At 41.2% G+C, this 24306-nt stretch overlaps 1 pseudogene across 1 annotated transcript; it reads right to left on the minus strand.

The window, feature by feature from the left end:
* Positions 1-8417: 8417 nt before the first annotated feature.
* LOC120891244 (10 kDa heat shock protein, mitochondrial-like) lies at positions 8418-23634 on the minus strand (annotated as a pseudogene). Its single transcript, XR_005735619.2, has 3 exons — positions 23571-23634; positions 9835-20710; positions 8418-8726 (listed from the first exon to the last, which is right to left on the minus strand). The product of XR_005735619.2 is annotated as a 10 kDa heat shock protein, mitochondrial-like (transcript).
* Positions 23635-24306: the final 672 nt, after the last annotated feature.

Consider the following 24306-nt stretch of genomic DNA (forward strand, 5'->3'; position numbering starts at 1 on the left):
CTGAGTCCGGCTCTGAGACGTAAGGGCCCGGGGAGGATCACGATTCATACGCGTGTCCTGGCACGCAAGGTTGGGCTGAAGTCTTGTTGAACATTACTCCAGGAGTCGTGGATGGGGGAACCTGCGTGCATCCCCTCTTTAGGCCAGGGCAATGCGTGTCCACTGCGTCTGCGCTCTTGGCCTTGTTTGGAAGGCAACTGCAAAAGGCTGCGCATGGATAGCAACGTGAACCCAGAGGTACTATCCCTGGCCCGACGTATCTGCTGAGAGTTTGCCCACGTGCGGGGTACTCCACCTTTTCCTAAATCTTCAAGCCGCCCTTAGGACCCATTACCATGGGAGAACCTCCAGACGTACGTCTGGACCCTAGGTCAGCTCCGGAACCCCCAAATCGGATTCCACGTTTCCCCCACCAAGCAACCCACTCCCTCTCGATGTCCACATGGTGTCTCCCTATCCCTCTGTTGTTATTTTCATGGTCCCACTTCATTTCTCTGCAGACCATATTTTAAATTAGACACAGTGTTTAAATCACAATGTACATAACATTTAAAAAAATACTTTAGTTGTAGATGGACACAATACTGTTATTTTATGTATTTATGTGGTGCTGAGGATTGAGCCCAGTGCCTCACACATGCTAGGCAAGTTCTCTACCACTGAGCCACAACCCCAGCCCTGTACGCAATGTTGTTATACAGGTTACTGTCCTCTAGAGTGTGTTCTTTCTTTTTTTGCAAGCCATTGCATTTGTAAGCTCTCTTCTGGTACACACTTGGTACATTACTTAGATTGTGGCCTAGCATTACCTGTTACACATCTGTCATCGTTTACTTAGTGATTCTTCCACCTCCCGGCTTCCACAAACTTCTTGGCTGTAAAGTGGAATCTCATAATCATTTTAAGATGTATTTTTCATTAACAGCCACTAACACCATTTTTTAAAAAGTGACGGCCATTTTTAGTCCTTTCAGGTTTTTTTTTCTTGTGAATTTTCAAGATTCCTTTGATTCTCTTAAATATTAAGCCTGTGTTGTTTTTGCTATTGCAAATATCTTTTCTCATCTTTTGTAAAAGAAAAATCCTAATTTTGATGGGATTCAAAGTGTATATCTGTATATTTTCATTGTTGTTTTTGCAATTGTTGCCGTGCTAGCTATAGAACCCAAAGCCTCAGGCATGCTAGGCAAATTACGAGCCTGCTACATACTTTTGTATCTTATTTTTTGAAGAGGACATCTCCAAGTTGACGTCTTTTAAAATACTTTTAGTGACTGCATATCAAACTTTTAATATTCATGAATATCTGACTATAGTGGTTGGGCACTTAGATTATTTTTGCCCTATTTCTGCATAACCATAGATTGAATTTTTTAGCACTAGACCATCATTCTCTGATTACTCCTAGCATCTTTATTAGAGACATGGCATTTCCTTACCGTCTAAATTATTTCAGTGTGTACCTGAATTATAGAGGGTCTTTCCAGTGCCCTGGCCTGTCAACTCATTGGCCCCTTTGTCTTTTGCATGGTCCTAGATGTTGACCCTGCTCCCACTGGCCACTGACTAGCACCTTTTATTCTGCCCCCCCCCCCAATTTTGTATAATCTGGTAAAATACACATAAATTTACTATTTATTTATGGTACTAAGGGTTGACCCAAGGGCGCTTAACTAACACCGAGCTACATCCCCATTTTTTTTTTTTTTTTTTTTTTTTTTTAGAGACAGGGTTTGGTAGGTTGTTGAGGCCCTCACTAAGTTTCTGAGGCTGGCTTTGAACTTGTGATCCTTCTGCCTCAGTCTTCCAAACTGCTGGGATTACAGGCATGTGCCACCGTACCTAGCTATTAGTGTTAATTTGTATTTCCCCAGTAATTAAATGACATTGAGCATCTTTTTGTGTATTTGCCTTAAATGCTTTTAATCATGACTCATATTACCAATTATATTTTATGTATACAATGTTTCTATTTTGGATAATGAAAAATTTTGGAACTAGTGGGTGGTTTTGCAACAATGTAATATACCTGATGCCACAGAACAATACATTTTAAAATTGTTAAAATGGTAAATTTTATGTTGTACAGGTTCAGCATGTCTAATCAGCAAATCCAAAATCTGAAATATTTTGAGTGCTGACATGATGCCACAAATGGAAAATTCCAGACCTAACACCCTGGGGTGGTTCACAGTTAAAACTAAAAATGTAAAAAAATGACCTTCACTTTTGTTTTAAGGTTTGAGTCCCTTTCCCTAAGGAATTTCATTAAATATATGTGAATATGCCAAAATTGAAAACAATCCAAAATACTTCTGGTCCCAAGCGTTTGGATAAGGGATACTCAAACTGTATATTTTTACCACAACTAAAAATAATTTAAAAATTGTTTCAAGTCAGGTGTAGTCCTGTAGTCCCAGCTACTGGAGAGGCTGAGGCAGGCACATTACAATTTCCAGGTGAGCAACTTAGACCCTGTCTCAAAAAAAAAAAAAAAAATAATGAAAGGGATAGGGATGTATCCCAGTGGTAGACCACTTGCTTATCATGTTCAATCCCCAATACCACCACCAAAAAAAAAAAAAAATGTTTACACTGTGATCCAGTGCACATATATGTGAAATAAGTTTCATGATTTAATATTATTTTTAAAATGCCCTGATATGTTTCATGCTTCTACTTCTATTTTATTAACAAAATCCAGGACACAACTCTCTAAGTGATCTTGTCACCATAATGAGGTTCAATGAAATTCTTTATAGAAGCAGAGGATGCCTTCCAGGCTCTTGACATTGCCAAAGAGATTTTAACGATGTGTCAGGTTAGCCATAAGAGGAAGAGCTTTATTAGAATGTGAAAGGTAAAGATACATTTTCTTGGCCTGAGGTTGTGGCTTAGAGGTAGAATGCTAGCCTAGCACGTGTAACACGTGTGAGGCCCTGGATTCAAACTAACAAATATTTTTAAAAGATACATATTCTCAGAGCAGAATGTGGCTATCAGCAGAGCAAGATGTGCTTTTGGAGTCTTGGACTTTTACAGGAAACTTTGAGAGGGGAGGGATGGGCAGGAGAAAGTAGATAGGAATGACATCTTCCTAGTGAACTCAGTTCTTTGATTATGGATCACAAGACTTTTATGATGTCAGCCCTATCTAATGTTGGGAATGTGCCTATGTTTTAGGTTTTTTAAAATACAGCTCTTTGTTTTACCTAGTCTGAAAAAAAAAATTGTGTAGACTAACAGTACATGTAAGTTTTAATCAAAATAAGGCAGTGTTCACAGATGAGTAAATTTACAATAACTTTAAAATTTGTAGATTCCGGGCTGGGGATGTGGCTCAAGTGGTAGCATGCTCGCCTAGCGTGCATGAGGCACTGGGTTCGATTCTCAGCACCACATAAAAACAAAATAAAGATATTGTGTCCACCTAAAACTAAAAAAAAAAAATAATAATAATATTTAAAAAAAAGTTTGTAGATTCCTCAGAAATTTGGGAATGAAACTTGTGGAGGAAAAATCAGGTCTAGGGAGTAAGTCTAATCATGGGACTTTTAGATTTATAGCTGCAGTCTCTTTCTCTCCCCTTAATCTATTTTCTCCTTTATTTCTCATCTTTATTTCTTTTATTCTTAATTATTTTTTAGTTGTAGGCAGACATAATATCTTTATTTCATTTATTTTAATGTGGTGCTGAGGTTTGAACCCAGTGCCTCATGTAAGCTAGGCGAGCACTCTACCACTGAGCCCCAGCCCCAGCCCCAGCCCCTCATCTTTATTTCTTCTATTTTACCTCAGTCTCACAAGATGCACATCAGCTATGCTCTGCCATCTGCCACTCACTGCTGGTCCTTCTCATCACACTGACTCTAACCACAGTTTCAACAGCCCATGCTGATAGGCTTCCTTTCCACTCTTGGAACCTCTCCTTTTAGCTCCCAGCCCCACAACTCATGGTCCTACTGCCTGTCCTCCTCCTCTCTCAGTCCCTTTCCCACACTCACGTTTGAAAAAAAAAAAAAAAAAGTCTTCCGACACCTGGAAACACAGCAGTGCAGCTGGATGCAGCTTTACTTTCAGGAGATTAATTTGTAAGAGAGCTTAGTCCTCATGGCCACCGTCCATCAGCTCCACCTCTCATGTCCATTTAGGTTCCTATCCTTCTGCAAGACAATTATATGTCTCCTTCTACTTTGCTAACTCTGTGCCCTCCTATATGAAAACAGACACGGACAGGAGAAAATTTCTCCCTGTTCACCCCATTAAACATCCCATCAGTGTGCCTCCCTTGCCCATCAGCCAATGCCATTAATACAGGGCTCATGTCCTCAATTCTCCTCTTTCCTAGTGGTCCCACAGAAAAGGAGACACGTTGTAAATTCCATCTGCCCCTTTAGCTATCCCCATGTACTGTGGTTTGAATATGGTTTGTTTCTTCTGAAAATTGTTGAAATTCGACACTGCGACAGTTTTGGAGGTGGGGCCTTAAAAAGGTGATAAGGTGGTTAAGAGGGATTAATGCCTTTCTGTCAGTGAATTCTCATTCTTGGGGAGAATGAATTAGTACCCCTCCCAAGTAGGCTATTTAAAAGCCAGGCTGTCCTTCTTATTTCCCTCCTTTCACACATGCCTTTCTGCTTTCTTCCATGAATTAAAGCAGCAAAATGCCCTCATTAGAAGTAGCTGCCTAAACTTACATTTCCTCAGCCTCCAGAACCATGAGTCAAAATGAACCTCTTTTCTCTCTCCCTCTCTCTGTCTTTTTTCTTCTTCTTAGTACTGGGGATTGAACCCAGGGGCTCTTAACCATTGAGCTCCATCTCCAGTCCTTTTTATTTTATTTTATTTTATTTTTGAGTCAGGGTCTCACTGAATTAATAAAATTCTGACTAAATTGTTGAGGCTGTCCTCAGATTTTCAGTCCTCCTGACTCAGTCTCCTTAGAGTTGCTGGAACTACAGACGTGCAACATTTTGACTGGCAAGACAAACCTCTTTTCTTTATAAATCATCAAGATTCAGGAATTTTCTCATAGTAATAGAAAATGAACTAAGGCCCCACATTTTTCTACAACTGTTCATGGCAAGATTATTTAGAAGTGGCCTAACCTGGGTCCTCCCATCCTCACTCACCCCTCATTCCCATTGCACCTCCACATTACCAAACCTCAAGTCTGGGCTCAGTTCACAACTTACCAGATGGTTGAGGCAGCATTTCATATGGCTTGGTCACTACCTCTAAACACCTTCGCTTTGATTCTGGGACTCCACTCTCCCTCACTGGGTTCCCTTTTTCCAAATCTTCTTACCCACCTGATGTTGGAGGACATAAAGCTCTGTCCTCAGGGCTCTGCTCTTCCTTATGCATTTGTGACAGGTGATTTCCTTTAGGATCATCTGCTATGAAAACAATCTTTACACTTATACTTATCAAATGGATACCTCAGCACAAACTTACCTGCATGCCAGGCTTACATGTCCAGTTGCCTAATATATAAATATAAATATATATACTTTTATCTATATGTGGTGCTGAATCAAATGCACTGCCTCACACATGCTAGGTAAGTGCTCTATTACTGAGCCACAACTCCAGCCCCATGATGTTGTTCTCCTGCCAGGGAGAAAGTTTCAAGAACTTTCTGATCCAGAAGCTGTAGGGCAGAGGCCAGTCCACTCTTTTTTTAGTGGTGCTGGGGATTGAACCCAGGGCCTTGGGCATGCAAGGCAAGCACTCTGCCAACTGAGCTATATCCCCAGCCCATCAACCCACTCTTCCAGGAAAGTTAAACCTTTTACTCCACAGTTCCTCTGCTTACTGCTCTCCAGGCACACCCACTTTTTTGCTGCTCCTTCATAGTGACCCTTCCTTCAGGGTTCTACTTATATGGCTCCTTCTCAGAGAAGCCTTCTGTTTATGCTCTGGGGACCAGTCTCCCCAACCTTCTACCCTCTCTATTGCCTCACCTGACTTTATTTTTCCTCCTCCACACCCCTCCTTCCCTTTGTTGATTTTATTGCCAGTCTCCTGTAACCAGAATGTGTGCTTCTTGAGAGCAGGGACTTGATTTGTTCTTATCTCTCGAGTGCTGAGGACATGTGCCAGGTAAGCACCCCCTGCAGGATGTTCCAGAATTGAATAAGATCCAAGATAGGAGCTACAGAGTTGATGCTGAGGAAACGTTAGTGTTCTTTCTGACATTCAGCCCCTTACTCTCAGGAAATCCAGTGGAGAGTTTCTCAGGAAAAGACAGTATTTACTCAAGGGACAGAGGTTACACTGAGCAAGCCTGCCTTGTGTTCCAATGTGGGTGAGTGGAACAGGCTATGTATTTCGCTTTTTTGGGTGGGGGATGGTGTTGGGAATTGAACTTAGGGGCACTCTGAGCCACATCCCTAGCCCTATTTTATATTTTTTAAAAAAATATTTGTTTTATTTATCTATTATGTGGTGCTGAGGATCAAACCCAGAGCCTCATACATGTGAAGCAAGCGCTTAACCACTGAGCTACAACCCCAACCCCCACCTATTTTGTATTTTATTTAGAGACAGGGTCTCTCTGAGTTGTTTAGTGCCTTGCCTTTGCTGAGGTTGGCTTTGAACTTGCACTCTTAAGAGTGTCACCTTTCTCAGCCTCCTGAGGCGTGTACTACCATGCCCTACTCAAGCTATGTATTTCATAAATGGATGAGAACATTAAATCTTTGGAATTGTAATAGTTTCAGGGTCTGTTGGAAGCTCTCCAAATCTGTATAGAATGGCATCATGCAAGCATTCACTGCTGTGCTGGAGCCAGACCTTGAAGATAGAGTCTGGCAAACTTGGAATGGAACCACCATTTGATTCAGTTATCCCACTCCTTGGTCTATATCGAAAGGACTTAAAATCAGCACACTACAGTGATGCAGCCACATCAATGTTTATAGCAGCTCAGTTCACAATAGCTAAGCTATGGAACTAACCTAGGTGCCCTTCAACAGAAGGATGGATAAAAAAATGTGATATATATCTATATATCCATATATACGGATAAATATATATGTATCCATATATATCTATATATAGATACATTTACTTGCAAGTGTCGTCAATTCATTCCTCTTTATGGCTGAGTAATAAAAAATGGAATATTACTCAGCCATAAAGAGGAATGAATTGATGACACTTGCAAGTAAATGTATGGATTGGGAGACTATCATGCTAAGTGAAATAAGCCAGTCCTTTGTAGGTTTAATGTTTTTATTGATATGTGGAAGCTAACCCACAATGAGGGGAGAGAGTAGAAAAAATAGATATTTAGTAATTTGGACAATGGGGAATGAAGAGAAGGAAGAGAGGACAGGAAAAGGAAAGACAGTAGAATGAATCATAAATAGTTTTCCTATGTACTTATAGGAATACATGACCAGTGTGACTCTACATCATGTTAAACCATGAGATGCTAATTAGAATAATTTATAATCCATGTATGTTTAATATGTCAAAATACATTCTACTGCCATGTATATCTAAAAAGAAAAATTAAAACAAAAAGAAATTAAGGCTGAAAAACCCCACAAGATTTATTATTTTGTGGAACAGAAGAGAAGTCTTGGGTTGTAGCTCTACTTTATCATTTATTAGTTACATGCCTGTAGGCAAATACATTAAACCCCTTTTAACCTCAGTTTCACTATCTATGGAGTGTAGAAAATAATACCAGCTTCCATGCCTTATAAAACTTTAGAAGGAGAAAATGTGACAAAGTATGTAAAATTGATTTGAAACTGTTAGTGTTATACAAATTTGTGCTTTTGTTTTTGTTATTTTGGAAATAACTGGCAAAAAGATACTCAATAACCCAAGAATGACACTATAAAAAGGTTATTTTTTAAAAAATATTTTTTCAGTTATAGATGGACACAGTATCTTAATTTTGTTTATTTTTTTTGTGGTGTTGAGTATCAAACCCAGTGCCTCACATGTGTGAGGCAAGCGCTCTGCCACTGAGTCACAGCCCTTTAAATAACCCCAGCCCAAAAAGGTTATTTGTATGCTTAAAAAAAAGATAGGGTTTGGCACAGTGACCTCCCCAGGGGATTCAGTCTGGCTGTGAACCATAGCTGAACTGTGTTCCCCTTAGACAGTCAAGGACCACCACAGGGACAAAAGACAAATTCATTCCTGCGGTCTTCTACACATAGGCATGTAAATAACTTAAGGAGTGTTCATTTAAAAACTGGTAATACAATGCTTATTAGCTCTAAATTCATTAAACCTAGTTTGTTCTTCAAGACTGAGGACTCCAAGTTAATAGAAACTAAGGTATTCTCACAATTTGCAGAGATATTGACCTGGCAGTTAAAAAAAATATATATATATATATACACACACACACACACACATACACATATTTAGTTGCAGATGGACACAATATCTTCATCTTATTTATTTATTTACTTATTAACATGGTGCCAGGGATCAAACTCAGTGCCTCACGCATGCTAGGCAAGCGCTGTACCACTGAGCCACAACCCCGCCTGACATACCAGTTTTTACAATGTCCTATTCCAGACCCTTTGGAGTGGCACCTGGAAGTCTTCAGTCATGGTCCTACACTTCCAGGAATAGCAGAGCCTTTCAGGCACAGCATCTCATGATGAGACTGTCTTCCTAAGCAGAAGCAATCACCTTATGGAACTGAATTGCCTCCGCTTCCAGGATCACAGATCTGATAGATAAACATCCTGAAAAACAAATGGAGATTGCCCCTTTAAGCAACAAGGATTTCTCTGGAATCTCCTGGCAGAATCAGAACTGAGATAATGACCAACCAATAAACCCCATGAAACGCTCCTCCATTTTCTTATTTGGGGAGCTTTCTCCCTAAGTGCTGTCTTACCTCTCCCTTGAGGTTAAACTCCTCAATTAAAGCTTTGCCTGTGTGTCCCATACTCTTGGCCTGGTTTCATTTCTATTGTCCTGGGGTCAGAGGCTCCCAGCTCTTGTATCACCCCCAAAATTTGACAGCAAATGGATCTTTAAGGAAGTAATTAAATTCAAATGATGTCATTAAGATGGACCTTAAACCCGGTGGGTGCGGTGTTAGTGTTGTGTGTCCACCCAGCAGCTGGGGAGGCTGAGACAGGAGCATTTCGAGTTCAAAGTCAGCCTCAGCAAATTGGTGAGACACTTAGCAACTCCGAGAGACCCTGTCTCTAAATAAAATATTTAAAAGGGCTGGGAATGTTGCTCGGTGCTTAACCACCCATGGGTTCAATCCTCAGTAGTACCAAAAAAAAAAAAAATGCCCTTAATCCAATATGACCAGCATCCTTATAAGAAGGGATTAGGAGTGGGCATAGTGGTACATTTGCTTGTAATCCCAGCAACTAGGGGGGTTGAGGCAAGAGGTTCACAAATTCAAGGCCAGCCTCAGCAATTTAACAAGACCCTGTATCAAAATAAAAGTGAGTGGGGATATAGCTCATTGGTTCAATCCCTAGTACAAACAAACAAAAACCAAAGAATGAAATAAATATATACAAGAATAAGACATGTGAAGATCATGCCATGAGAAAATGGCATCTATACAACTAGGAGAGGCCTCAGAGGAAGTCAATCCTGCTGACATCCTGATTTTGGGCTTCTAACTCTAGAATTGTGTAATCCCTATTGTTTAAGTCACCAGTCTGTGGTACTCTGTCATGGTGGTCCTAGAAGACAAATACACTTGAGTTTGTGGGGGCAGAAAGATTCCTAAACCAATTCTCCTGAAGCATCTCCCAGCTGGCCTTCCATCCCCAAATCCTGCCTAGAATCCCTGGGTCAGTCAGGACGGAAGAGTTTACTTACGTGGAACTTGAATTCAAGCTGACAGGACAACTGTTCCAAAGACAGAGAACTTAATCTCTTCAGGCACTGGGGGTCTGCTTGGCCATGTAAGGGGCTGGGATGAAGACGTTGCAGTTCCCCTTGAGTTCTAAACTTCTATGGTTTCCTTAATAGTTTCCTTCATGATATTAAAACCCATTAGGAAGTATGCAGGTGCCGTTGCCATAGCAACTGCAAGTCATCTTATGTTCTTCCCAAATTAAAAAAAATCTCCTGCTTTAGGACAGAGGAAAGATGTAAGAAAATAGATGAAATTAAGTTATTGATGGAAGCAGTTACCATGGTATCATGCTGTCCTTGGAGCCTGCCAGCTGCCACTTGATTTCTCCATTTCTCCAGTAAATGAAGGAGAGAAGAAAAGGACCTGCCTTCCACAGTGAGGGAGAAAAAGAAATTATATTTTTTTCCATAGCTTTTACTCAAACTGTATGTTTTAATTAGAGATAGTTGACTAATTATAGGAATTTATATCTGCAGAGTAGCTCTGCACCAAATGTACTGGGCTTCTCAAAGCTTTAACAAATCACTTGCAGATCTTATTAAAATGTAGACACTAAAATGGTAAATGTGGAGGGCCACCTGAGATTCTGCATTTTTAATTTTAAACCGTGATAAAAGACATATGACATAAAATTTTTTAAAAAAGTGTTGGGAATGTGGCTTAGTGATCAAATGCCCCTGGATTCAATCCCTGGTACCACACAAACACACACACACACACACACACAAAAAAAAAAAAAAAAAAAAAGACATGAAATTTACCATCATGCTTGGGAGGCTGAGACAGGAAGATCACGAGTTCAAAGCCAGTCTCAGCAACTTAGAGAGGCCCTAAGACCCTGTCTGTAAATAAAATATAAAAAATATGGCTGGGGAGGTGGTTCAGTGGTTAAGTGCCCCTGGGTTCAATCCTCATACCAAACAAACAAACAAACCCATCACCACCACCACTACCAAAAAAACCTCCAGAACACATTCCAACTCCCCTCCACCCACCAGTGTTGAGGATGAATCCAGGGCCTTAAGCCTGATAGGTAAGTGCTCTACAACTGAGCTAAACCCCTAGCCCCACCAAAACACTTCCTGCAAACCTGAAACCCTTTTTAAATAAGTCCCCATTTTCCTCCTTGCAGAATCTGCATCTATGACCAGGTAACAGATAGGCTGCTGGTCTCTGGACCACATTTGGAGCATCAGGCTTTTGTTTGCAGCTGTTTTTTGTACCAGAGCCTGAGGAAAGTGGCAGGCAGATGAAGAATAAGCAGGCCATATGGTGGGCTTTCCAGGGACTTCCTGGCAGATGGAACAAGAGAACAGGAGATGTCAATTCAGAGGAGTGGACAGAGGGCTACTTAATTTACAAGTGTGAGTAGGATTTACGTAATTGTAGGGAGATCAAAGCATGGTAGAAGTAATGTGAAGACACTAAAAATTCTTTGTTACTGTTTGCTATGGTTTGGAGGTGGTCTGAGTGTTCCTCAAGGCTTCACATGTTGACATTTAATCACCAACATGAAGCATTAAGAGGGTGGACACTTAATCTGGCTACTGTGTTTGGACATGGGGCCTCTGGGAAGTGATTAGGATTAGATGGAGTCATCAGGATAGAGCCCCCATGATGGAATATGGTGGCTTTATAGGAAGAGGGAAGGAGACCAGAAGACACACAGACACTTGCTCCTTCTTTATCTTGCCCTGTGATCTCCTGTACTGCTTCTGGATTCCAGCGAGATGCGAGCCCTTGAACCTTCCGAACTGTGAACTAAATAAACCTCTTTTCTTTTTTTTTTTTTTTTAAAGAGAGAGAGAGAGAGAGAATTTTTAATATTTATTTTTTAGTTCTCGGCGGACACAACATCTTTGTTGGTATGTGGTGCTGAGGATCGAACCCGGGCCGCATGCATGCCAGGCAAGCGCTACCGCTTGAACCACATCCCCAGCCCCAAACCTCTTTTCTTTAAAACTTGCCCAGCATGTGATTTTGTGTTATTAGCATCAGAAAATGGATTATTATACTGCTGTATTGACTTGCTAAATTCTCTAGCCAGCTGACTTACTTTCTTTTTGCTATAGCAAATAGTGGTGATATTTATGTTTTTGTACACATGATTGCTTTTCTCCTGAATTGTTCTCAAGGGAAAAAAATACCAGTAATGGAATTACTGAGTCAGAACTCATCTTCTCATTGGCTTCAGTCACAGTGAGATTCCACTGTATTTGTTTTCAGTACTATCAGCAATGCCAAAGAGTATATATTGCTTTACAACTTTACAACATTTGGCTTTTATAATTTCCCCTTTGCTGAAAAAAGAATGAAAAAAAGTAGAGTATGCAGGGCTGAGGGTAGAGCTCTGTGGTAGAGTGTTCCTCTGGCTTATGCAAGCACCTGTGCTCACTCCTGAGCACTGAAAAAACAAAACAAAAAGCACAAAATAGCTCTTCCCAGAACGACACTTCCTCCTTAATTTACTGCACATTATTATTATTATTATTATTATTATTATTATTATTATTATTATTATTATTATTTTTGGAGGTGCTGGGGATTAAACCCAGGGCCTTGTGCATGTGAGGCAAGCACTTGGCCAACTGAGCTATATCCCCAGCCCCTACATTCCCATATTTACTAATGGCATTGGATGCTTTTCCTCATGTAAGTAGATAATATCCCTTGATTGACTATCAGTTGGGAATGAGGAAATTGAATTTTTGAAGGATAATCTCACCAGATATAAACTAGATTGGTGATTTTTCTCTCAATACTATGTTTTTAATAGGCATGGCAAGAGGGGATATTCAATCTCAGGGGGAAAGCATCTAGCTTTTCACCATTGATATGATATTAGGTGCAGGATTTAAAAGATTTTTTTAGTTGTTGACGGACCTTTATTTTATTCATTTATTTATATGTGGTGCTGAGAATCAAACCCAGTGCCTCACACTTGCAAGGCAAGTGCTCTACCACTGAGCCACAACCTCAGCCCCTAGATGCTTTTTTATAAAGTTGAGAAATTCTTTTCTATCCTAGTCTGCTGAGAACTTATATCATGAATGGGTGTCAGATTTTTGTCAAATACTTTTTCTGCATGCATTGTTACAAACATATTTTTCTTTATCAACCTTTTGATGTGATGGATCACAGTCATTAGTTTTTTTTTTAAAGAGAGAGGGGAGAGAGAATTTTTTTTAATATTTATTTTTAGTTATCGGTGGACACAACATCTTTATTTGTATGTGGTGCTGAGGATCGAACCCAGGCCGCACTCATGCCAAGCGAGCGAGCTACCCCTTGAGCCACATCCCCAGCCCAGTCATTAATTTTTGAATGTTGAATTCACCTTCTTGCATTTCTGGAATGAATCCTATCTGATCATGATGTATGTTTTTTTTTTTATACATTGGTGGATTCCATTTGTTAATATTTTGTTGAGCATTTTTGCATCTATGTTCGTTAGAGACAGTCTGTAGTTTTTCTTCCTTGTAATGTCTTTATCTGGTTTTTGTATTAGGGCAATAATGCTGGCCTCACCAAATAAGTTACGTGCATTCCCTCTGCTTCTGTTTTCTGGAAGAGATAATAAGGAATTGATATTTCTTTCTTTTTTTTTTTTTTTAAAGAGAGAGTGAGAGAGGAGAGAGAGAGAGAGAGAGAGAGAGAAAGAATTTTTAATATTTATTTTTTAGTTCTCGGTGGACACAACATCTTTGTTGGTATGTGGTGCTGAGGATCAAACCCGGGCCGCACACATGCCAGGCAAGCACGCTACCGCTTGAGCCACATCCCCAGCCCCAAGGAATTGATATTTCTTTCTCAAAATATCTGGACTTAGAAACCATCTCTTCATATTTTCAAGTTGTAATTTTTACCTTTCTGCATTTTAAAAAATTTGGCCATTATTCTATATGCATGCTTCTTCTTCTTCTTTTTTTTTTTTTTTAGTTTGACCTGTTTTTTATTTTGAAATGTGATTGCTAGAATATTTTAAAACTACTTGGAAGGCTTGCATTCTGTTTCTTTTTTTTTTTTTAGTTGATCAAGACAATACAATGATCTTGACATATCATACATTTGATTCATATGGGGTATGAATTCTCATTTTTCCACGTGTAAAATTGCAAGATCACATTGAATATACAGCCATGTATATACATACAGCAATACTAGTGTCAGTTGTATTCTGCTGCCCTCCCTATCCCCCCTCCCCTCCCCTCCCATCACCTCTCTCTACTCAATCTACTGTGACACGTTTCTCTTTTTTTCCCTTCCCCCACACCATCATATATGTATTTTGTATAACAATGAGGGTCTCCTTCCTTCTTCCATGCAATTCCCCTTCTCTCTCCCATTCCCTCCCACCTTTCTTCCCTGTTTAGTGGTAATCTTCTTCTCATGCTTTTCCTCCCTACCCCATTTTGAGTCACTCCCCTTATATCAGAGAAGACATTTGTTTTTTAGGGATTGGCTAACTTCACTTAGCATAATCTGCTCTAATGCCATCCATTTCCCTGCAAATGTCATGATCTTGTTATTTTTTTTAGTGCTGAGTAATATTCCATTGTGTATAAATGCCACATTTTTTTATCCATTCATCTATTGAAGGCATCTAGGTTTTTTACCCCTCACACTTTTTTTAACCCTTCACACTTCAAATAGAGCTCTAATCTCCAGAGTATACAAAGAACTCAAAAAGTTAAACAACAAAAAAACAACCCAATCAACAAATGCACCAAGGATCTGAATAGACACTTCTCAGAGGAGGATATACAATCAATCAACATTTACACCGAAAAAATGCTCACCATTTCTAGCAATCAGAGAAATGCAAATTAAAACCACTCTAAGATACCATCTCACTCCAGTAAGAATGGCAGCCATTATGAAGTCAAACAATAACAAGTGCTGGCGAGTGTTGAGAGCCACAGCCAAAGGGGCCCCAGCAAACTTCCAGCTGCCAGCAAACTTCCAGTTGCCGGCTGATGATTGGCTCACAGTGGCCCCAGCAACATCTAGCTGATTGGCTCCTCTGCGGTGATGTTCATTGGGCTGTTTCCCTGCCCTTCAGACTGCCAGCTGATGATTGGCTCACAGCGGCCCCAGCAACATCTAGCTGATTGGCTCCTCCACGGAGCTGCTCATTGGGTGACTTCTTTGGCTCTGCCCACGCAACCCAGCCAATCGGCCTCAAGAGCAGGAGGATTGTGGGAGGTGGAGAGGCTGGTGTGTGGGGGAGAGGCTTGTGGAAGCCGGTGGTGGCAGTTGGGCTCTGAGGGTTTTTCCCTGGAGCTGTTTTGTTTGGCGTTTGTAGTTCTAAAAATAGTTAGTTTCTTTTTGACAAGTGGCTCCTGATTTGTGCCAAGCCAGACTTCGGCAGGCGAGGATGTGGGGAAAAAGGTACACTTGTACATTGCTGGTGGGACTGCAAATTGGTGCAGCCAATTTGGAAAGCAGTATGGAGATTCCTTGGGAAGCTGGGAATGGAACCACCATTTGACCCAGCTATTCCCCTTCTCAGACTATACCCAAAAGATCTAAAAAAAGCATACTACAGGGACACAGCTACATCAATGTTTATAGCAGCACAATTCACAATAGCTAGACTGTGGAACCAACCTAGATGCCTTTCAATAGATGAATGGATAAAAAAAAATGTGGCATTTATACACAATGCATGCTTCTTTTTTATTTTATTTATTTTTAGTTTTTGATGAACCTTTATTTTATTTATATGTGGTGCTGAGAATTGAACCCAGTGCCTCACACATGCTAGACAAGTGCTCTACCACTGAGCCACAACCACAGCCCATAGATGTGTGCTTCTAATTCATGTTCCTGCACATGTGACCTTTGTGAACAGAAATTTGTATGGAAAAGTTATTTACTGCTTATAGCTTTGGATTTAAGTTACTGAAGTGAATACCAATAAAAAGAAAAACCAAGGCCATGTTCATTGGTTACATGTTTGGAATGTTAACCAATATATTTTGTAAGTTGTGATTTTTATTCACTGTTACATTTTATGTATGCTCTAACAAATTATTATTTTTAAAATCTAGTGTGAGTATACTAAAGACTGCTACTAAAGATCTGAATTTTTAAAAAAATCTGGACCTGGTACATTCATGTTTCTAGGTGAACAAACTCCTGAATAAGTTGAAAACATATCCATACCCAAATCTACAAAATCTGCCAGTATTTATAGCAGGTTTATTTTATTTTTGCTTCTGCAGATTGAACCCAGGGATGCTTTACCACAGAGATACATCCCCAGTCCTTTTTGTTTTTTTATTTGGAGACAGAGGCTTGCTAAGTTGCCAAGGCTGCCTCAAACTTGCTTTAGCCTCCTGAGTCTCTGGAATTATAGGTGTGTGCCACTGTATCTGGCTTTATAGCAGCTTTATTCACAATTTCCAAAACTGAAAGCAACTCAGATGTCCTTCACTAGGTGAATAGGTAAACAAACTGTGGAACATCCATATGATGGAATATTATTCAGTGATATGAACAAATTAGTTATCTAGCCATGAGCAGACATGGAGAAATCTTGAGTACATATTACTAAGTGAAAAAAGCAAGTCTGCTTTTTTTTTTTTTTGCATTTGTTTATGCAGGGAAATGGATGGCACTAGAGCAGATTATGCTAAGTGAAGCTAGCCAATCCCTAAAAAACAAATGCCAAATGTCATCTTTGATATAAGGAAAGCAACTAAGAACACAGCAGGGAGGAAGAGCATGAGAAGAAGATTAATATTAAACAGGGAGGAGAGGTGGGAGGGAAAGGGAGAGAGAAGGGAAATTGCATGGAAATGGAAGGAGACCCTCATCGTTATACAAAATTACATATAAGAGGAAGTGAAGGGAAAGAGGGAAAAAAAACAAGGAGAGAAATGAAGTACAGTAGATGGGGTAGAGAGAGAAGATGGGAGGGGAGGGGAGCGGGGAGATAGTAGAGGATAGGAAAGGTAGCAGAATACAACAGACACTAGTATGGCACTATGTAAAAATGTGGATGTGTAACCGATGTGATTCCGCAATTTGTATACGGGGGAAAATGGGAGTTCATAACCCTCTTGAATCAAATGTATGAAATATGATATGTCAAGAGCTATGTAATGTTTTGAACAACTAATAAAAAAAACAAAACAAAAAAAAAAAAAAGAAAAGGTAATGGCAACAGTAAACAGCTTGTGATTGCCAGAAGTTGGGGAGGGAAAGACAGGTATGCAGAGGATTGGGGGTAGGATTGCCAGGAGTGGGGTAGGTATGTGAAGCTTTACATACTATCTGCTCAATGATTCAAAAAGTCTAAAACTGACTAAAAAAAAAAAAAAGTAAAATCTCTTTTTAAAATAAGGATATGTACAAGAAGGGAAAATTGGCCAGATTTTCTGAAGAAAAGAACATTCACAGGAATCAAGAGGTTTGATAACTACAGTGAATGAGATATATAGGGATCCCTGAGGATTTTGACAAAGGAGTATTAACTGCTCTCAAGACAAATGTTAGAGCCTGGAAAGCAGAAGAAACAGGAGTCCTCCACTCATAATGGGTTTATCCTGATAAACCCTTCATAAATTGAAAGCATCAAAAATTATATCATTATTATTATTTTTAAGTACTGGGGAATGAACCCAGAGGTGCTTTACTACTGAGCTATATTCTGGGCCCTCTTTGTTCTTTAATTTTGAGACAGGGTTTGCTAAGTTGCCCAGGCTGGCCTTGAACTTACAGTCCTGCCTCAGCCTCCTGCATCTTTGGGATTACAGGCATGTTGCCACAATGCCTGACTTCAAAATTGTATTTAATCCATTTAACCTACTGAACATCCTAGCTTACAACACAGCACACTGGAGTGCTGGTTGTTTCCTTTTGTGATCTCGGCTGACTGAGCTACAGCTGCTACTGCTGTTTGGCATCATTGTGAGAGGAACATATTACACGTTTTCCAGAGAAAACATCAAAACTCACAACTCAAAGTATGGTTTCTACTGAATGCACATCACTTTTGCACCACTGAAAAGTCAAAAGATTTTAAATACAACAAAGGTATGCTGGGGACCTTCCGTAGTTGAATAGGCAGCCTGAGGTCTACTTGTTATGCTAAGTAAACAAATCAATGCATCAATAAAAAAGAAAAAATGAAAGATTTTTTTGTGGATGGCAATGTTCTGGAATCCTCAGGGTCTCTATGCAGGCTCCATGCTTGTCATCTGGTATGCCTCCATGAAATGCTTTCTAGTTCTAATGATTCCCCTGCCCTGCTTACCAGAGTAATTATAAAATATTAAAAAACCTCTTGCTTGGGCTGGGGTGTGCCTCAGTGGTAGAGTGCTTGCCTAGCATACATGAGGCCCTGTGTTCCATCCCCAGCACCAAAACCAAAATGACAAAAAATATCCAAACAAGCTAAAACACCAAAACACCAAAAACCCCTCTTGTACCTGTCAAGAGAATGCTGCATCTTAGAAATTCCCTGGTATACAAGGAACACTACCTGAATCCTGGATCACAGGGACACCCTTCATCTGGCCAATCTCAGAGGCAGGGCTGCCATGGCAGAGCTGGGGAAGTCTTAGCCTCCATCCTGGGTAAAGCTTTGCCTTCCTGCTCCAGCCTGAGGGGTTGTGGTCTTGAGCTTTTCCTCCAATGTCTGGTTTGTTTCAACACTGGAGTTAGGCTCATGCTGTGAATTCACCCTGGCCAAGAAGTCCTGGCAAAGGGTCCTTGGGCTGAGGTGCAGAGAGGGGCAAGCCTGGAAAGGTCTGGGGTCCATAGGTGGTAGCAGCAGCAGCAGCAGCAGCAGCAGTTAACACTATGTAGACTCAGGGCCTTTTGCAGGAGACATTCCACTTGGGAGATCACACCATCTGATTTCTGTTGTGTGTGGCTGCTGCTTGAGGTAGGATGGAGATGGGATGTTGAATGGAGGCTGCTGCTGTGCTGTTCATTGGCACTGAAGACCAGAGCAGTGGGGCTCTTTCAGGGGCCTGACAGGGCCTCCAGAAACAGAAACATACCCCTGCTCTCTCCAAGGAAAAAGAAAACTCAAAGCAAACAAGACACACAAGAAGGAAAGGAGTGAACTAGCAAGCCACTAAGAGGCAGGGCCTTCATCAGGCAGAGGCCCAAGGCAGGGAGGATCCTGCCTGAAATCAGTGAACCACTGAGCAGCAGGGTCAAGAGCAGAACATCTCTCTGCCTTAGACCCCAGGCTTTCTGTGCATCCCAGTAGAGATCTTTCTCCTTTTAAAATCAAGCTAGTCCCTGGCATTTGTACAAAGACCAGGTCTCATCATAGTTCAGCAGCAAGGAAGCCTCACAGGGATGCTACCCAAATCCTGGCTGTCCCTGAGATGCCCTGTGGTGGCATCTCAGGGGTGTATCTGCTTTCCTTTTGGAGCTCCTTTGCCAGCAGAGATATTTTGCTTTCATCTCAGATGGGGCATTCTATGATGACAGCCTGTTCTTAAATGAAAATAGCAGGTGCTTGCACAGGCATGCAAACCTGGCTTAGCATGTCAATGTCAGAGAGGTAAGCAACAAAGGGTGGCCAGAGGGTGTGTCCATGCCAGTTCCATGTGGCCTCAAGGTTCCTGTGTACTTGAGGATCTCCCTTCCCTTTAGAGGGATGCCAGAGAGAATCAAGGTGGGGCTTGTCCTGGGCCCCTGCCTTCCAGGGTCCAGGGAGGGATGGTTGTGTTGGAAGTGCACTGACTGCTGGCTTCCAGTATCCTCAGCCTACATCATTGGTCAGAGAACAGAGAAACAAGTCAGAGGTGAGGCATTTTATTTACTCTTCAGTCAATGACCTCATTGGCCTTTTTCTCCCCTTCTGAATTTCATTAAAATGTTCTTTGTGTGGTCTGCATGTGACTGGCAGCAGTGGGCTCTTTTCGGAGAATTTAACAACGAGGCCCCTGTAACTTCTTGCCCCATGCTTCTTCCTTTGGAGAAGCCCTTTAAATGCTGTGCTCCCAGACTCTGCTCCCAGGGGTGGAATTTGATAACACTGATCCCTGGTGTTAATTCCCTTAATGCTTTCCTACCACACTTTGTCCTTTTAAAATCTGCTTTGCTCCCACATTTCCTTCCCAATCAACTGACACAGACATGAGACAGCTGCCCTTGCTGATTTAGATTTTTATTTTCCATCTAACAGTGATTGCATTTTCTAATACTGTCGAAGTTGGTACCTTTAGTTCGTCCTTGTAGATATTTTCTTTGAAGCCCCTATGGCATTGTAATGTTTTCAATTTTTTTTTGGGGGGGGTACCAGGGATTAAACCCAGGGGCACTTAACCACTGAGCCATATCCCCAGCCCTTTAAAAAAAAAAAACAAAAAACCATTATGTTTTTTATTTGGAAATGTTTACATAAGTACAGGGAAACTAAATTTTTGAGACAGTGGATGTTATTAGATTATCATCAGTTTATTATGAAAGAGTCGTGGAAATTATTTACATGATGAAAGGTTTCAGCACTTCAGTGGAATGAGCAGCTTCACAGGACGCCATTTCAACAGCGATTTGTTTCAGTCTACATACTTTCCAAGAATGTCACCATCTCTAAATAAGAAATAATCCTTGTTATCTAGAACTACTTTGGTGCCTCCATTCTCTGGGAGAATTTTATCTCCAACTTTCACACTACTGGCGGAATCTCCCCACTCTTTCCTTTAGAGCCTGATCCCACAGTTACTACTGTCACTTGCAATACTTTTCCTTGAGATTTTTCTGGAAGCATAATGCCTCCTTTGGTTACAGTTTCACATGCACTCCTTTCGACCAATACTCGGCCAAAAAGTGGAAGAAACTTTCTAAGTGCTTGTCTGGCCGTGACTCACGCCACTACAGCTAGGACTCTGCTCTCATGCCACCGCCACAGAGACCCACAGTCCGGCCCTTGGAATACATGAAAAGGCCTCCCCAGCCCTTTATTTATTTTATTATTATTATTTTTAGTTGTCAATGGACCTGTATTTTATTTATTTATATGTGGTGCTGAGAATTGAACCCAGTGTCTCACACATGCTAGGCCACTAGCTACAGCCCCACTCTGCCACTAGCTACAGCCCCAGCCCCTCAGCCTTTTTTGTATTTTATTTAGAGACAGGGTCTCACTGAATTGCTTAGGGCCTTGCTAAATTGCTAAGGCTGGTTTTGAACTCGCAATCCTCCTGCCTCAGCCTCCCAAACTGTATGTGCCACCATTCCTGGCCGATTTTTCCTTCTTTATAGTTGTTAACTAAAATTGAATGCCTAACTACTGCAATACTGCTGCCTTCCCCTCCTTGTTTATTTGTATGGTTTCTCCACTGGTCTTAACAATTCCTCCTGTCCTTTTAAACCAGGAGGATGACCTTACCCAACATGACAGGCTCTCCTGCATGGACCATGAGATGGGCAGGTGACCTGTGCCCATCTCAATCTGTAGTGGAGGTGCTGACAACCATTGTGGCCTTGCTGTTTCTTTGATTGCTTGTTCTTTTGTGACACATTTGTTCTTCTCTCGGGTTTCTCTCATCATCTGATTCATAAATAAAATGTTCTGGCAGAATATTATGCTATTTGGTGGGTGGCAGATAGGTAAGGGATGCAGGTAGTTTTTAGATTTCATTTCAGGGAAGGGCAATAGTGATAAGTATTAAAAAATGCAAAAACTTGAGCATGACATATTACCAAGCTACAGTCCCAGCCCACTGGCTCTTGGAGCTGTTCTCATGTCTCTTGCTGTGGTCTTGGATTATGGTTGGTTCCATCTCAAAAAACCCACATTTCCTAGCTTATTAAAGTCTAGCCAGCTCCCCATGAAGTGGGAATACTTTATAATTTTAAAAGGAAGTAATGGCATTTTTGGACAGAGAATAAAACAAATCTCTGGGCTTAAGGGAATGTAGATTTATGGGCTGGTAATGTGGCCATTGACTCCTTGCCTGCCTCTTCTAAATTGGCCTCAGAGTGACCCTAAAGGGGGCTGAGAATGTAGATCCATGGTAGCATGGCTTGCCTAACAAGGTTCTGGGTTCAATTCCCAGCACTCTAAAACAAACAAACAAACAAACAAAAAATGGAAAAACAACTAGAACAAGGATCCTCTATGTGTAGATAGCCTGTGTGCCTACATTGCCAATCTGCAACATACCTTCCTCCAGTGCCTTGTACTGGGTTTGAAAGCCATGGCCCTGGTTCAAGTGTCCCAGGTTGCACAACTTCCACCCCCTCTTGCTCCTTCATATGCTTGGCTTCTATTGCCAGATTTCCCACCACACAGATGTGCCCTCCATGGCCCAACAGGCAGCTTCCTCCTACCATTTATGCAACTGACAACTGGTTTCTGTTACCTTCTAGTCTTACTATACAAGACAGGTATTAGCTCCCCTGCTCCTTCTGGCCATTCAAGAGTAATCCTTCGTGATGGAGAAACTTTGGATTGGGTAGAGGGTAGTGAGGGGAGGGGGTAAGGAGGTAGGAAAGATGGTGGAATGAGACAGACATCATTACCCTAAGTACATGTATGATTACACAAATGATGTGACCACATGATGTACAACCAGAGAAAGATGTGCTCCATTTGTGTACATTGAATCAAAATGCATTCTGCTGTCCCGTATAAGCAGTTAGAACAAATAAAGAGTAATTCTTCCCAATTCCCAATCAGGTGCTTTTCTTACCTAATATTTTAATTGAGAAGGTCCTGAATTCCTGGGCTCAAGCCATTATTTTGCCTTATCCTCAGGAACTGACTACTGGTGTGTGCCACTGTGCCTGGCCCTTACCTAATATTTTGACTCTTTTTCCCCAAGTTTGTGTTTACAGCATTATTGTTCTAAATCCTTGAGCTGAAACTGCTAGGCTTCCTATCCTCGGGACCCAGACCAGCACATCACAGGCTGTAGTTCCCAACTGTGTCCCATCACCTGAGGGTGAATATCTTATACAAAGAATTCCCTTAAACTAATTTCCTCTTTCAGAAGAGGAAATTAAGAAACAGAATGAAGGAAGAACTTCCCCGAGCATCAGGGATTAAAGATATTTTTCATTTCAAACAAAAAAGATCTTGCCTATTTTCCATGTTTGTCTGCACCACTATAATGGTTCTCAAAGCCCATGAGAAACTTGATGGCCACTCAGAGTGTCTGATCTTCTCAGAATGGGAAAGTTATTTTTAGATAAATTACTTTCCATGTTCCTGTTATCATCAAGCTTTTAAATTCACACTTTATGTATCATCATAGAAATATCACAAAGATATTGGACATAGGTCTTTTTGCCCTTTATATAGATGAAAAGCTCTCCCCTTTTTCTCAAACTTACAACTCCAGGGATTCTGTGAAGATGGAGGAAATCCTTGATGCAGCCGAGCCATTGGCTCTGCAGGTCTATGGCAGGAACTCAGTAACTGTATGCTGAATTGATCTGAAAGCATATTAGTAAACTGAGGCGAGATCCATGGTTTCTTCCACTCAATAACTTGCAACTGAAATTGAATAAGGTCTCTTTCTCTTGGCTACCCATCTTTTAAAATTGGTGCTGCGGATTAAACCCAGGGCCTTATGCACACATCCCCAGCCCACCTACCTACCATCTTAATATCACTATCCACAAAGGTGACACATCCAATGCGCTGCTCTTACAGCCCTACCATTTCTGCTCCCCATATACAGTTCAGGTTTGTTTCTGAGTTAAATAATAAACAAACCTGAAAACGAGGCAGGTATCTGATCATAGTCTCCCATCATGTCTGCTTTGTGGGTATTCACCATGTGATCTCTACCCATCTACTGCAGCTCCTTCCCCCTAGTTCTATGGCCTCAGTCTTACCACTCTATCTCATCCCCTTGGTCCTTCCCTTTGCTCCGCCCAGCTAATGATATATATGAACAATGTCCTATTGCATCACTGAGGCCTCTCAGTGGTGGACAGTTCTCATTTCCACTTCTTAGGAGGATCTTCCTCATCCTCACACACTTCACCCAAAAAGACATGTTATGAGGCATGACCTGTTTCTTCCTTTTTACCTATGAAATGAATGTCTTTAGCCATCCTTGGCCAGACTCAAAGAGTGAGGCTGTGCCCATCTCCACCTCCCTCTTCCCCTTGGCAATCCCAGCCCCAATCCTCCATCTCCTCTTCCCTGATAGTGCCTTCCTCTTAGACACACTCAGTTACCACTGTCTCCTCATAAAAGCTCATTCCTTCACTGCTCCCTTTGGGATACCCCCAAACCCTGATCCTTCTGCCCCACCCTGGGGCCTCAGAGGTGTGATTCCCTCCTTGCTTCCACCTCTCTGTGACCCGTTGCTTGGCTTTATTCTCTCCTCTCAGATGACCTGAAGTGACCTCTGCCCAGCTCTAAACACTTGGTTTTGATTAAATACAGCAGACAGTACAGATGCTGGTCTACTGCCAACCAGAATTGGTATGCCATTACTAAG

Source organism: Ictidomys tridecemlineatus, chromosome 2 (assembly GCF_052094955.1).
Source record: "Ictidomys tridecemlineatus isolate mIctTri1 chromosome 2, mIctTri1.hap1, whole genome shotgun sequence".
NCBI classification, from domain to species: domain Eukaryota; kingdom Metazoa; phylum Chordata; class Mammalia; order Rodentia; family Sciuridae; genus Ictidomys; species Ictidomys tridecemlineatus.